At 35.4% G+C, this 13,230-nt stretch overlaps 1 pseudogene; it reads right to left on the bottom strand.

Moving 5' to 3' along the window:
• Positions 1–2,543: 2,543 nt before the first annotated feature.
• On the bottom strand, positions 2,544–3,454 carry LOC112408455 (olfactory receptor 2A2-like; annotated as a pseudogene).
• Positions 3,455–13,230: the final 9,776 nt, after the last annotated feature.

The following is a 13,230-nucleotide window of genomic DNA, read 5'->3' on the forward strand; positions in this document are numbered from 1 at the left end:
TTCTCCCTGTTCAAGGCTAAGAAGTCCCCAGATCTGCAGTCATTAAGCTGGAGATCCAGGAGAATAGTGCTGTAGTTTCAGTATGAATCCAGAGGCTGAGGAGCTAGGGTAGCTGATAGTGTAAGTTTCAGTCTGAGGGCAGGGAAAGGCCAATGTCCAAGTTTAAAACATCAGAAAAATTTGTGGACCATAAGAGACTACTACAAGCAACTGTATGCCAATAAAATGGACAACCTAGAAGAAATGGGCAAATTCTTAGAAAGGTACAATCTCCTAAGACTGAACAGGAAGAAATAAAAAATATGAACAGACTAATTACAAGTACTGTAATGGAATGTGTGATCAAAAAACTCACAACAAACAAAAGTCCAGGACCAGTTGTCTTCACAGGTAAATTCTATCAAACATTTAGAGAAGAGTTAACAAGTATGCTTCTGAAACTATTCCAAAAATTTGCAGAGGAAGGAACACTTCTAAACTCATTCTATAAGGCCACCATCATGCTGATACCAAAACCAGACAAAGATACCACAAAAAAAGAAAATTACAAGGCAATGTCACTGATGAACATAGAGGCAAAAGTCCTCAACAAAATACTTGCAAACCAAATCCCACAATACATTAAAAGGATCATACACCATGATCAAGTGGGATTTATCTCAGGGATACAAGGATTTTTCAATATCTGCAAATCAATCAGTGATTGTTAACCACATTAACAAATTGAAGAATAAAAACCATATGATCATCTCAATAGATGCAGAAAAAGCTTTGACAAAATTCAGCATCCATTTCTGATAAAAACTCTCCAGAAAATGAGCATAGAGGGAATCTACCTCAACATAATAAAGGCCATATATGACAAATCCACAGCCAACATCATTCTCAATGGTGAAAAACTGAAAGCATTTCATCTAAGATGAGGAAAAAGACAAGGATGTCCATTCTCACCACTGTTATTCAACACAGTTTTGGAAGTCCTAGCCACGGCAATCAGAGAAGAAAAAGAACTTAAAGGAATACAAACTGGAAAAGAAGAGGTAAAACTGTCACTGTTTGCAGAGGACACGACACCATACATATAGAATCCTAAAGATGCCGCCAGAAAACTACTAATCAATGAATTTGGTAAAGTTGCAGGATACGAAATTAAGGCACAGAAATCTCTTGCATTCCTATATACTAACAATGAAATATCAGAAAGAGAAATAAAGGAAACAATCCCATTCACCACTGCAACAAAAAGAATAAAACACCTAGGAATAAACTTACCTAAGGAAGTAAAAGGCCTGTACTCAGAAAACTATAAGACACTGATGAAAGAAATCAAAGATGACACAAACAGGTGGAGAAATATACCATGTTCTTGGATTGGAAGAATCCATACTGTGAAAATAACTATACTACCCAAAGCAATCTGCAGATTCAATGCAATCCCTATCAAATAACCAACGGGATTTTTTACATAACTAGGACAACAAAATCTTAAAATTTGTATGGAGACACAAAAGACCCCACATAGCCAAAGCAATCTGGAGGGGAAAAAAAAAAAACGGAGCTGGAGGAACCAGATTCCCTGACTTCAGACCATACTACAAAGCTGCAGTTATCAAGACAATATGGTTCTGGCACAAAAACAGAAATATAGATCAATGGAACAGGATAGAAAGCCCAGAGATAAAATCACGCATATACGGTCAACTAATCTCTGACAAAGGAGGCAAGGATATACAATGGAGAAAAGATAGTCTCTTCAATAAGTGGTGCTGGGAAAACTGGATAGCTGCATGTAAAAGAAAGAAATTAGAACACTCCCTAACACCATACAGGAAAATAAACTCAAAATGGATTAAAGACCTAAATGTAAGACAGGACACTATAAAACTCTTAGAGGAAAACATAGGAATAACACTCTTTTACATTAATCACAACAAGATCTTTTTTGACCCACCTCCTAGAGTAATGGAAATAAAAACAAAAATAAACAAATGGGACCTAATGAAACTTAAAAGCTTTTGTACAGCAAACTATAAACAAGATGAAAAGACAATCCTTAGAATGGTAGAAAATATTTGCAAATGAATAAATGGACAAAGGATTAATCTCCAAAATATATAAACAGTTCATGCAGCTCAATATTAAAAAAACAAACAACCCAATCCAAAAATGGGCAGAAGACCTAAATAGACATTTCTCCAAAGAAGACATACAGATGGCCAAGAGGCACATGAAAAGCTGCTCAACATCACTGATCATTAGAGAAATGCAAATCAAAACTACAATGAGGTATCACCTCACACCAGTTAGAATGGGCATCATCAGAAAATCTACAAACAACAAAAGCTGGACAGGGTGTGGAGAAGAGGGAACCCTCTTGCACTGTTGGTGGGAATGTAAACTGATACAGCCACTATGTAGAATAGTAAGGAGATTCCTTAAAAAACTAAAAATAGAATTACCATATAATCCAGCAATTTAGTTTTTTGCAACAGCAATCATATCTCTTAAGGAGAAAAATCCACCGAACCAAGTTGTACCCTGCTTCACATTGTCCGCCTTTTCTGCAATACTCTGCGGAAGGCAGCCTTCACTTGAGCATTCCTTAAACTGTAGACAAGGGGGTTCAGCAATGGGTTGAAGACAGTGTAAAACAGGAAAAGGATCTTCAGCTGCTCCTCTCATTGACTTGTCGGGGACCATATAAACCATCATGGCAATGCCAAAGTAGAACCCAACCACACAGAGGTGGGAGGAGCAGGTGGAAAAGGCTTTCTTGTGGCCCTCCTTTGACTGGATCTTCAGGATGGCCCACAGGATGCGCACGTAGGAGACCAGTATCAGGGAAAGGGGCACAGTTAAGATAAACACACCATCAGCAAAGAGGAGTATTTCGTTGATACAGGTTTCACCACAGGCCAATTTGAGGACAAAGCGTATTTCATAGAAGTGGTTCAACTCCTGGGGCCCACAGAAGAAGTAAGAGAATTACTTGTACTACAGCCAGGGAAAATCCACATGCCCAGGAAGTGATGGCTAGGACCATGCACAATCTCCAGTTCATGATGACAGTGTACTGGAGGGGGTGGCAGACTGCCACGGACTTGTCATAGGACATCACCACCAAAATCAGGCACTCTATAGAACCAAACTCAAAATGAGAAGCGTCTGCATAGTGCATGAGAAACAGGAGACAGTATTTTTGTGTTTCAGTAGGTTTTCCAGCAAACTGGGCAAATTGCTGGAAGCATAGGATATGTCAATGATGGCCAGATGAGAAAGGAAGTAGTACATGGGGGAGTGCAGTCTGGGGTCTAGGGAAATGAGTCCCAAGATCATGCCATTTGCCAGCAGGTTGAAGGCATATAACAGGGAGAAGATACCAAAGAGGAGCAATTCCATCTCTTCACTGAGCTGGAATCCTACCAGCATGAATTCTGTATTTGTTGCCCTCCATTCCTAATGACAGGACTGAAGTGTGATGGAAAGGTCAGAGCTGGATAGCAATGAAAACCAGAGTTACCTACCTGAAGTGAATTCAGAGGAAGCTTGTGTACTTGTCCCTACTTCACTTAGTTTTTTTCTCCAAAGTTTCTTTACCTTTTGTTTTCTTACTTGTTATTGTGAAGTAATTCAAGTTTTCATATAAGTATCAGGAATTATAAATAATACTAGTATATAGTTTACCAAATTGTTTTTTTCATGTTTGCCTTATCATTTATCTTCTCTGTATGCACATAGTATCAATTTTCTATAGACCACATAAGATTATATTGAAACCATATTCACATACTGACAATTTATTCCTAAACTCTTTTATTTCTCAATAACAAGTAAATTCACTGATCTGTTCTCAGTATAATTACCAGAATCTGGAGACATAACATTAACATAATTCACTATTCTAAATACACCATTTTCTGCCCATGTAGTCTAAAGTTCAAATCCAGCATCACTTATCGTACTCTCTAATCTTAAATAGTTAGCTTTTCTTGCCTTGACTCTGATACTTGTGAAGAGTATGAGCGCTTGTGTTGTTTTTGCGGTACACAGGCCTCTCACTGCTGTGGCCTCTCCCTCTGCGGAGCACAGGCTCCGGACGCGCAGGCTCAGCGGCCATGGCTCACGGGCCCAGTTGCTCCGTGGCACGTGGGATCCTCCCAGACCGGGGCACGAACCCGCGTCCCCTAGCATCGACAGGCGGACTCTCAATCACTGCGCCACCAGAGAAGCCCCTGAGCTCTTCTCTTGTTTTGTATAATATCTCTCAATTGCGGTTTTCCATTGATTGTCCGTGTTTTAGTCCAGATTAAAAACTTCTGGCAGAAAAATAAAAGTATCCTTCTTAATGCCTTCAGTTAATACACAGATAATGTTAATTTGGCCCAGTATTGGTGATGTTCATGTGGATTACTTGGTTAAGGTGGTGTCTCCAAGTTATTTCCATTATAAACTTATTAATCCATAATTTTTAAGTACTTTCTTCCTTCTGGCTTAACAAACTATCCTCTACTCATCTTATGATTTCCTACTTCAGATTGGAATCAGTTATTTCATTAAAAATTGTCTCCTTTTTTTGAAAGAATCATATTTTCAAAGCAATATCTGCTTTTATTGGATGTTAAATAATTAATTTTTATCACGATTGTTGCCAAAATTTGATATCCTCATTTAATAGGGAAATATATAATTTGAGACAGTATATAAATTGTTAAGGGTATAATGTATTCTTAATTTTATTTGTTTAATCCTGATACATCTTTACTGACTTCTTTTGGAGAAGCAAATATATTTCACTAAATTTACAAGACTGTTAAAATGATCTCAATATTATCAACATTATTATTAACAAGATGATGACATTGTACTGGAGGCGATGGCAGATTGCCACATACCTGTCGTAGGACATCACCACCAAAGTCAGGAACTTTATAGAAGCAAAAGTCTATACATTTATCTTTACCTTTTTTGTTTTTCTTTGTATTCAGAAAATTACAGACTCTTGGACATTTTATACTTAGAGCTTAAAGTTTCAATAATCTGGTTCACTGTGTGAATAAACTCATATCTACCTATGTGACATGAGATTTTGACATCAAGTTTTCTAAATCTCTTAGAAAAACATGAAATTTGATAAAATGCTAAAGAAATAATACATATATGAAACAGATAGCTAAAGGTTATCATTGTTAATAATTTATATATACCACTTTCCATTATTCACTGTACATTTTTCATAATTAAAATTATATGAACAGTATTATCTATTTTTCATTTAGAACATCATATATATTTTCCATGTTAAATATTTCTCTGCAACATAGTCTAAGCATTCACACACTATCTTGTCTCATGAACATTTTATTTAATGTGTTACCTTGTTGTGTGCAATATGATGCTACAGTTCCTAAATTTCATACATTTTTGGGTATATTTTAGTGTTTTTTATACTAAATTCCAGGACATGGAAGTTCTAGGTCAAATCTATTCCTTCCTTCCTTCTTCCTTCCCTTTCCTTCCTTCCTTTCTTCCCTTCCTACCTCCCTCCCTCCCTTTTTTCTTTCCATGCTCCCTTCCATGTTTCCTTTCATTCCTCCTTTCTACTCACCTACCTATCTTTCTGTCTACCCCTCTATTTTAAAACAGCCTAAGTAAAATTTCTCATTTCCAATAGAAAATTTCTTCTTTACATTAAAATAATAGCAGCTCAGGAAACAAAGGTGTGAATGATCAGTACACGCTATTCTCCACTGGGGTAGTCCGGCAACTGAGCTTGGGAACTTTAAGCTATTCCTCCAACTCTAGTCAGTGGAATTGACACTCATTTTATCCTAGTTTGTGGTAGGACAAATATTTCTATCAAAACAGAAATCCTAAGCCTAATAATTATCCATATTAGATGGTAGCCTAGGAAAGTCTCAGTAAGATATAACTATATTGCAAAACTCTTACACTGTTTCAGCAAAGAGTTTACTATAACTGTTACCAGAATTCTGTTTTCCAACATAAGAGGTTACTCTATCAATATATTTATCTATTAGGTAATATACGGTTGTTTTGTTCTTTTGGCCATGTCAGAGCTTTATCCAGAAGAAATGTCTGCATATTAAGACTCCAGCCAAATTATTCTCAAACAATAGAGTTGGGCTAATATGAATGACCATCACTCAACCCCACTGGGGAAGTGATGTCGAGAAAGCTGCTGAGGAATAGGATACCCCTGTCACATCTCAGCAGGCAGAAGCTCCAGGAGCTGGGGTGGGGGTAGTCATTACTGTAATACATTTAGTAATATAATTACAATAATATACAGTTATTAAATACATATATACACATATATAATGTATGCAATTTTTATACACACAAGAACTAATAAAATATGCCCTATTAGATATTCTGAAAAAATATTTCTCAGTCAATTGTAAATTACAGATATGTACATCATTTAACACCCATTTATGATAAAAACCCTGCAGAAAGTAGGCAGAGAGGGAACTTTCCTCAGCATTATAAAGGCCACATATGAAAAACCCACAGCCAACATCATCCTCAACGGTGAAAAACTGAAACCATTTCCACTAAGATCAGGAAGAAGACAAGGTAGTCCACTCTCACCACTATTATTCTACATAGTTTTGGAAGTTTTAGCCACAACAATCAGAGAAGAAAAAGAAATAAAAGGAATCCAAATTGGAAAAGAAGTAAAGCTGTCACTGTTTGCAGATGACATGATACTATACATAGAGAGTCCTAAAGATGCTACCAGAAAACTAGTTGAGCTAATCAATGAATTTGGTAAAGTAGCAGGATACAAAATTAATGCACAGAAATCTCTTGCATTCCTATACAGTAATGATGAAAAATCTGAAAGTGAAATTAGGAAAACACTCCCATTTACCATTGCAACAAGAAGAATAAAACATCTTGGAATAAACCTAGCGAGGGAGAGAAGAGACCTGAATGCAGAAAATTGTATAACACTGGTGAAAGAAATTAAAGATACCATGTTCTTAGATTGGAAAAATCAACACTGTGAAAATGACTATACTACCCAAAGCAATCTACAGATTCAATGCAACCCCTATAAAACTGCCAATGGCATTTTTACGGGAAGAGATATCGGGATATATGTATATGTATAACTTATTCAGTTTGTTATGAAGCACAAACTAACACACCATTGTAAAGCAATTATACTCCAATAAAGATGTTAAAAAAAAGGAGATGATGCAGTGAAAGATTATATTTAAGAATATACCTAGATCTCAAGATATATAGACAAGGGATAAATTATTTTTTTAGATGTTTTGTTATAATTTATTCTATCCATTTTTTATCCAGTTGTACTGAGTTATAATTGGCATATAACATTTTATATGTTTAAGGTATACAGCATAATAATTTGACTTGCATACATCGTGAAATGATTACTACAGTAAGTTTACTGAGCATCCATAATTTCATATAAATACAGAGTAAAAGAAAAAAATTATTTTTCCTTGTGAGAACTTTGGGATTTCTCTCTTAACTTTCAGATATAACATACAGCAGTGTAAATTATATTCATCATGTTGTACATTACATCCTTAGATTTATTTATCTTATAACTGAAAGTTTATACCTTTGGACTAGCTTCATCCAATTCCTCCTCCCTCGCCTCTGCCTCTAGTCCTACAAATCGGATCTCTTTTTCTATGCCTTTGGTGTTTTGTTTGTTTTTTAATTGAAGTATAATTGACTTGCAACACTATGTTAGTTCTAGGTGCTCAATAGAGGGAGAAATTCTTAAAATTTTCGTTTACAAGCAAGAATGATAGATTGAGATGTTAAATATAAACATGATAAAATTTCCATAGAAAGATAATCAAGGATAGTATAGAGTATTAGAAAAGGTTTCACCAGAAATGTTCCAGAAATGAAGAAAGACTGAACTTAGTCTCCAACTGATAAAATGTATTATGCAAGAGTACAATAAAGATAATGCATCCATGTGACTTCCCTGGTGGTCGAGTGGTTAAGAATCTGCTTTCCAATACAGGAGACAAGGGTTCAATCCCTGGTCAGGGAACTAAGATCCCACAGGCCACGGGGCAACTAAGCCTGCATGCCACAACTACTGAGTCCGTGAGCTTTGGAGCCTGCACGCCACAACTAGAGAGAAGCCTGTGCACTGCAATGAAGAGCCTGCTCACTGCAACAAACATCCCACCTGTCGCAACTAAGACCTGACACAGTCAAGAAAGAAAAAAAAAAAAAGATAATGCATCCATAAGAACTTCTGATAACTGAAGATAAAATGAATCTTTAGATCAAAAATTTGAGATTATGATAGATAAAAAATAAATTCTCAATAAATATAAATTAACAATTAAATGTTTGGCTGTTGTTTTCCTCTTTACAAAAAACAGTTTCCTAGGGCTGCCATAACAAATTAGTCTTAATTTTTGTTTCATAAATTTTGTAATATTTAATAAAAGCTATAATTTCATTTGCCCCTTTAAATGTTTTGTTGCATTATTTTATATTAATTGTTTCAAGATCAAAAATAAATTTAAAAAGTCACCAAAGGTAAAAGAAAAGTATCTATATAGGAACAACCATTTCACTGACAGACTTCTGATCAGCAGCACAAGCTCTGAAGACAATGAGGTATTATCTTTAATGTAACAAGAGGCAGAGAAGCCCTCAGTCAAGAATTTTATAATTGTAAGATTTCTCTTGAATAAATTAGAACAAAGTAAGAGATTTTCATATGTAAATTATAAAAGTTTAGAGCCTATGGCTCTTTAGTATACTAATAAAGATTATTCCCCAATAAGGACAGAAGTGAATTCAGAATTAATCAAATACCTACAAAAACTATTGAACAGGGCTTCCCTGGTGGCGCAATGATTGAGAGTCCGCCTGCCGATGCAGGGGACGCAGGTTCGTGCCCCGGTCCGGGAAGATCCCACATGCCGCGGAGTGGCTGGGCCGGTGAGCCATGGCTGCTGAGCCTGCACGTCCGGAGCCTGTGCTCCGCAGAGGGAGAGGTCACAACAGTGAGAGGCCCGCATACCACAAAAAACAAACAAACAAAAAACTATTGAACAATGTAATAAAATATCTTATATTTAATAACCTAAGGGCTATAAAATAATCATTATGACATTTAAAAAGGATAAAAGCAAATTTTGATAAAAATAAATGAAGCAAGAGGTATTTGGAAGAGTGCAAAATTCTTGAAGAGGCTTAAATACCAAATGATTTCAAATTTATTACAATATATTATTCATTTTGATATTAGCATTTGAAGAATAGCATCAATCAAAAAATGACATAGAATCTATGGTTTCCAAAATTACAGTGCAAATGAAACATTAAAGCATTATCAATCAAAAAAAAGAAGGTAGATGGCAAAAAACAGAAAAAAGGGAGCAAAAAAATGGACTGATATTCAGAAAACACAAAATGTCTATTTATATCCATTACTGTATTAAATGTAAATGAATATTTATCTATCAAAAGATAGAGGATCATATTAAAAACAGAAAATCCATTTATGAACACTTTGCAACAGTCACACCTAAACATAAATGCACGCACACATACACATACACACCCAAAACCAGAAAGATTGATGATAAAATAATGAAAAAGCAAGTTTCATGTCCACAGTGATTGGTAGTAGCAATATTGATATCAGACTGAAGCACAGGTGGACATATATAAGATACCACAAAGTCATAATAAAATGAACAACCTGCTGAAAGATGAAAATTCACTGTCTGTTCCCTACAAAACAATTTAGCAAATTTTATATAGAAAGAAACTTTTATTAAAATCTAAACAATCAAAAACATTATTATTAATAGTGAAATATACAAAGCTTTCCCTTTGAGTTACGAAATGATTTCAACATGCTCCATTAAAAGCACTTCCCTTAATGTTGACTCAAGAACTAGCTGGCAATAAGACAAAAAGAAGAAATAGAAGTGCTAAAATTTAAAACAGAAAATAAAATAGAATTATTGACAACACACATGTGTATGTGGAAAATAAAATCTTTATAGATGACCTATTATTACAAATAAGCAAATATGCAAAATTCAGAGTTCAAGGATGATGTACAAAATGGGGGGACTTACATAACTTGTTTATGGAATGAGCATCTTGTAAAGATGGCAAATCTCTCCAAATTGTTCTATTGGTTCAATAAAATCAAAATCAGAATCCAAGGTTTTTTCATGTGTAGAAATTGAGAATCTTATTACAAATTTCATGTGAAATTACAAAAGATCAAGAAGAGTGAAGGCAATTTTGAAGAATGAAGTAAAAGGACTTACTCTATGGCATATTGAGACCTACAAGGTTACAGTGCCTTTATACAGTCAATGTTGTATTGGGACAAGGATAAATAAACAGACCCATGAAATAGCACGGTTAACTCAGAAATTCAGAAATGTGTACACATTAACATGCGCACGCACACACACACACACACACACACACACACACACACACACACACTTGAACCAAGACAAAGGCACTGGTGTTTCTATGAATAATGCTAGATCAACTGGCTATCTGTGTGGATAAAAACTAAAACATGACTTCTGCCAGCATACCACAAAAAACAGGTAAGTTTTAGACCTATTTATAAAAGATAAAAACAAGTTTTGTAGAACATTAATTAATGGCTAATAATGAAAACCTCAGAGGGAGCAAAAATTTTTGAACAGAATTAAAACAGTATTAAAGAAAAGATTCATAAAATTAAGAATCAAACTCCTGTTTATCTAGAAGCATCATTGAGTAAGAATGTAATCCACAGAATGGAAGGAAATATTTAAAACACGTATAACCAATACAGCACTCATATTCAGAATATTTAAAGAATTCCTGCAAACTGTTAATGAAAAGAGAGATAATTCAAATTAAAGTGGGAAAAATACTTGAACAAACATTTCATGTGAAAGGTCATCCAAATGACCCGTGAGCACACTAAAAGTTTAAGAGGTACTAAACTCTCTAGGTCACCAAAGAGATGGAGATTAAAATACAAAACAATGATAGTAAAAATTCAAAAGTTTGAAACTACAAGGACTTGGCAAGGCTATGGAGCAGAGATACATCACTGTTGACAATGTAATTTAGTGTACCCATTTGCGAAACTCTGGAAAAATTGACTGTTTTTAACGTAAGCATAACAATGACTCATGGATTCTACTTTCAGATATGCCCCAAATAAGTGCCTATATATATATGTTACACACATATATAAATTTATATGAAGATTGTATGTGTGTGTATATATAGTTTGTATGTGAATATTCATAAGATAATTGTAACTTTTTTTCTAACTTCCAAGGGAAAATCCTATCTTAGCTTATTAAAGAAGATTGAAACAAGGACTGATCTCTTTGCTCAACCTTACAGTCCATATGACCACACAAATATTTATTGCAGGGGCTCCTATAATTAGTTTTAGAAGTGTCTGATTTAATTGATTTATTCCTAGAAAAATTAATGGCTTTGGAAAACTACTTGACAAGAATAATCTGGTCTATTTCTCTATATAAAATTTTTCTCTAGAAATTAAAAAATGAGAGTCATAGGCACATTCCCAAAACGATGTGATCAACACTGAAATCCATAAAAAGTTATCTGATTTCAAAATCTATGAATATATATTAACTGTTTAGTTTGTGCTTGTAATTTGAATGAAATGGTATAAATGAGAAATTGAAAATTTACAACAAAGTATTTTTGGTGGTAGAATAACCAGCCTTCTACAAATATCTTTAATATTTTTAAATGTACAAATTATCATGTCAAGATTCTGCCCATGCATAAATTGCCTATGTTTCTGAATACCTTTTCCCATCATGAATTAAATAAATATAAATATTGGTTCAAGTTTAAGGTATATCTTGATTAGGGTTCCTCCAAAAGCCAACCCTGGGACAATTATTCAACTACAAGCAGTTTTTAGGAAGTAATCACTGGAGATACAAGTAGAGGAGTGGAAAAGGGGGACAACCAAGAAAAGACAGCCACTGAAGTCTGGATGATCAAGTAGTACAAAACTGTAGTAACTGAAGTTAGATCCTAATGGAAAAATCTTGGAGCCAGTGTAGAATATGTACCTCAGTGTTAACCCACCTGGAATGGAAGGGACCTGGAGTGTCTATATACCAACTAGTATCCATTATTGGGTGACGGCCATGAGGTGGGTGAACCAAGTATTAGGGCTCTTTTTCCCTGTGTGATGGGCTCCTAAAGTGCCTCTTGTGGCCAGGGAACCTGCCCAGACAAAGAAATGCAGGTGGTGACATATGGAAGTCAGGCCAGTGTGCACTGAAGTGGGAAGGCAAGGTGTTAGGATGGAACACTCACAGCATCAGCTACAGAATGCCTGTCTGCACATCACCTCTGAAATCCAAAATCTGATTGGACATAATCAGGCAGAGGAATAGGTGTGGTTTTCTGGTTCTAAATTGAAGAGGATAATTGCCAAAAATTTTAATAAATATTTTCTAATGATTTTTAAAAGTACAGTAGCATACATATTTATCCACAGTTAAGTAAAAAGAAAGTTTAATTTTATTTTTTTTTTTTGCCATACGCGGGCCTCTCACTGCCGTGGCCTCTTGCGTTGCGGAGCACAGGCTCCCAGCCGCTCCGCGGCACGTGGGATCTTCCCGGACCGGGGCACGAACCCGTGTCCCCTGCATCAGCAGGCGGACTCTCAACCACTGCGCCACCAGGGAAGCCCCAGAAAGTTTAATTTTTAAATTTCAAAAGTTGGCTTCACTCATACTCAACGTGCAGACCTCCTTCATATTATCTATCTCGTACCTGAAGGAATTTTATAAAACTTCTCTATTTCGATACAATACAATCTAAGGGAAACTAACTAATATTAACTGTTACTCACCACAAATAATATGAGAAATACATTTAAGTGCACCAGTATATGTTGAGAATGCTATGCTGTGGCAAATTTACCTAAATGAATTAAAGTTTCTGGTGTGTTTATCACATGAAACGTGTTTAGCAGATTTTCAACAATCAAAAGGCACATTTAGGATGGAAGGAACATAGATTATATATTGTGTAGAAAGTCCACTTTCAGGGGCACTCACCAAGGAAAACAATCACCGTTCAAAGCCTGAAAACTGCAGAAAAGTCTAATTTTTAATCATTGCCATTGGGGTAGAACAACAGATAATCAGATACTGATTTCAAATA

This window comes from Neophocaena asiaeorientalis, unplaced genomic scaffold, assembly GCF_003031525.2.
Source record: "Neophocaena asiaeorientalis asiaeorientalis breed wild unplaced genomic scaffold, Neophocaena_asiaeorientalis_V1.1 scaffold206, whole genome shotgun sequence".
Lineage (NCBI taxonomy): Eukaryota > Metazoa > Chordata > Mammalia > Artiodactyla > Phocoenidae > Neophocaena > Neophocaena asiaeorientalis.